We start from the raw sequence: 3297 nt of genomic DNA on the forward strand, positions 1-3297 counted from the left end.
CCAACATGCTTCTGTGTCTACAATGTTCTAACTTACCATGGGTCCAGAATCAGTGGCGTTCTAGGCTAAAGACTGAAACCTCCAAAATTATGAGCTAAATAAAGAATAATAAGTTGATCCAACCTGTGCTTTTTAACTGGAACTTGCAATCCATTTTCATTCAAACGGATTCTTGATTAGGAGTCTTGTGACAACTAGTCTATAACTTGTTTTCTATGGCTGTTAATATTATTATTATTATTATTATTGTAGTTCATTTCTTTTTCTATCAACGTGTTTTCTGGTGGCTAATGGAATTACTCTATGATTGATTCCTTATTTATTATTTTAGCTTATCCATCCTAGATTTTTGCTTTGTGGTATCAATGAGTCTTACCAAAAACAAAATTTGAATGTAATAAGCTGATCTTCTTAGTTATCATATTAGTAGTTTGGTTCACACACAGCTGTTAACCATGGGCTGTTTGTGGAGAGACCTTGCCAGAGGGTCTTTCTCAACCTCCTGTTTCCCTTGTACCCATATTTTTCATTACTATTATTTTTTTTGCAGGCTGAGAATCCCTCCTTGGGTTTTGTGTATGTCAGGGAAGCCCCTACAACCAGCCCACACTCCAAGCTGTATCGAAAGCCTTGTTCAATTATTGCCTCATGATTTAAACATTTACGGCCACAGTGTAGTTAATAGAACAGACAATTCATTTGGAAATAGATAAAACATAATCCTGGGCTTTACAGTCAGACATTCCTATGTCAACATACTATTAATTGTGAAAGTTTCTCCAACTTATCTCTAGAATGATGATTTAATAAATAACCCTTCTGTTGAATCTCCCTGATGATATATAAAAAAATGCTTAGTGCAAAGAAAGGCCAGGAACACAGAAGTTATTCTATGCACCCAACTGGACGAGTGAAGGCAATTCAGTGTCTGGGAATGGATCCCCCACACAGGGCTCAGAGACAAAGCTGAACATCGTTTCTACAAAGCTGGAGACTCTGCCAGGTGTGGTGGTATTGGAGGCATCACTTAGTACTCACAGCAGAGCCTAAGACCTGAGCACAAGGGGAACATAAAGTGGACTCAGAGAGGGAGTTGCAGTGTTGACTGGATATCTCCATCTTCTTTCTGCCATTCTACCCTCCATCTACCAGCTCACTTGGTTCCTTACACAGTCGACTCGTCTGAAGGAGTCTGTGAACCTGCAGGAGGCAATCTGGATCCCTCACTGTCTTTCATGCACCATATGTCTCTCTGACCTGTGCATTGTCTCTCCCATTCCTGGCAGTGTTAGGGAAGCATTTTTGGCAGTTAACAGCCACCTTGATGAGGCTGAGCACTAACTGGAGGGAAGTTGGCAAAGGTGCTCAGTGATGAAAAGGCTGAGGCTACAGTACCTGAAGCGTCTGATCGGCTACGGAGCCATTAGATGAGACAGTGATGGACGAGCCTCACAGTCAGCTCCACAGTCAGGCCAGATTATGTTCTGAGACATATCAGCTGACCAACTTCATTAAGCCAACAACTTCTAAAGAGTGCCTTCTACTGAGAAGGTTTGTACAAGAGCATATGCCAAAGACTCAGATGAACAACGAACTAATATGCTTATAATTGTCCCCCAGGGCCTGCCTGCCATCTTCCCTTCTTTTCATCCTCCATATGTCTCTGCATCTCATTTGAGAGTGACCTTTTAAATATATCCTACTTGACTTCACGTATACTATGTGAAGATGTCACCCAGGGAAGGGTCAGTAAGACCGTGACCTTCAGAGGGTACCAGTTTTGGTGATTTCTAGAGAAGCTGTTATATATTCCTGCAGTTGATTTTTCTTGAGGAGGAAAGTTGACTCAGCAAATGGGAAATGTACCAGGAATTATGGGAATGTTCATGGCAGAGGGTGGGGACCCAGTAATGAAAAGGAATGCTTTGGGTCTATAGAATAATGTGATTCCAAGAGCCAGGTCTGGGTCAAAGATGGAGGTCAAGATGGTAAAGATGGAAGAGAAGGAAAAATCCATGGTATACCACCACCAGGCCAGCACCTGCCTTCTGAGGATTGAGCTTCACTGTGAAGCCTAGAACTGGAGGGGACTTCAGATCTCAGGAAGACTTCAAAGGTGAAGCTAGGATCAGTGGACCACAGCCAGTTAGTGTTTGGACCTTGTAGCAAAGGCCTCAACTTTGCCACATGGTGGCACCATGCCCCAGGAATTCATCTGAGTGCAAGCCACTGAGTCTTCCCTGCTTTTCTTCTACATGGTCCTTGTAGAAGCATCCACTCAGCCCCAACATTTTCCTTTTGTCTCTTTTCCCAGTTCTTCCCTTTATTTCACTTCTCCCTAGACTGAAATTCCACCCTGAAAACTTTTTGTGGCACACTCTGTCTGGGGTCTCGGAATGTGATTCCAGAAAGTCCCAGGTCTGTAATCCCAGCAACTCAGGAGGCTGAGATCTGAGGATCACAGTTGGAAGTCAGCCTAGGGAAAGAAAATCCATGAGACTCTCAACTCCAATTAACCACCCCCCCAAAAAAAAAAGCCAGGAGTGGAGCTGTGACCCAAGTAGTAGAGCAGTAATCTTGAGCACAAAAGCTCAGGGACAACTCCTCTGCCTTGATTTCTAGCCCCATATTTTATTCTTTTGGGGTTGCATTCATGTCTTGGACAACTACTTATGTAAAATCTCCATGTATTGTATGCAGGTACGAGTGTAGGGAGCATTCTGGGAGCTGTGGCCACAATCCTTGTCCATGTGGAGGCTCCGATTGTGGCCCTGAATGGATATGAGGTCATCATGGTGTGATTCACTATGGTAAGAATGAACCCTAATTCATATGGGATTGGAAGGAACCATACAGGAATCCAACGACTGGCTTCTGCATAAGAGAAGAGCACGGATATAGGAAAAAATGTTCAAGTGAGAAAGAGGCCCACTTTACAACTAAGCTGTGACAAGCCAAGAAATGTCTGGGCCTCTACAAACAGGATGAAGGAAGGCAAGATTCTTTGCCAGAGCTTTCAGAGCTTCAATACCTTGGCACATCAGGAAACAGTGACAGGAGTACCACAATAGAGAAGACCCACAGCGCTCCTAACACAAGGTAGGTAGGTGTACATGTGCCTGTGTGAGCTTCAGTCTCACCCAGCAGCCAGCAAGATCATGAAAGGCACTTATTTTCTCTATCTGACTCGCCTTTTACCATTGGCACAAGGCCTACAAATCACATCCAAAAAAGAAAAAGGTGTTGGATGAAAACATAGAAGATGGTAAGGATGAGACCAAATAGATTTGATACGCA

Source organism: Megascapheus bottae, chromosome 8 (genome assembly GCF_031878675.1).
Source record: "Megascapheus bottae isolate mThoBot1 chromosome 8, mThoBot2.hap1, whole genome shotgun sequence".
NCBI lineage: Eukaryota > Metazoa > Chordata > Mammalia > Rodentia > Geomyidae > Megascapheus > Megascapheus bottae.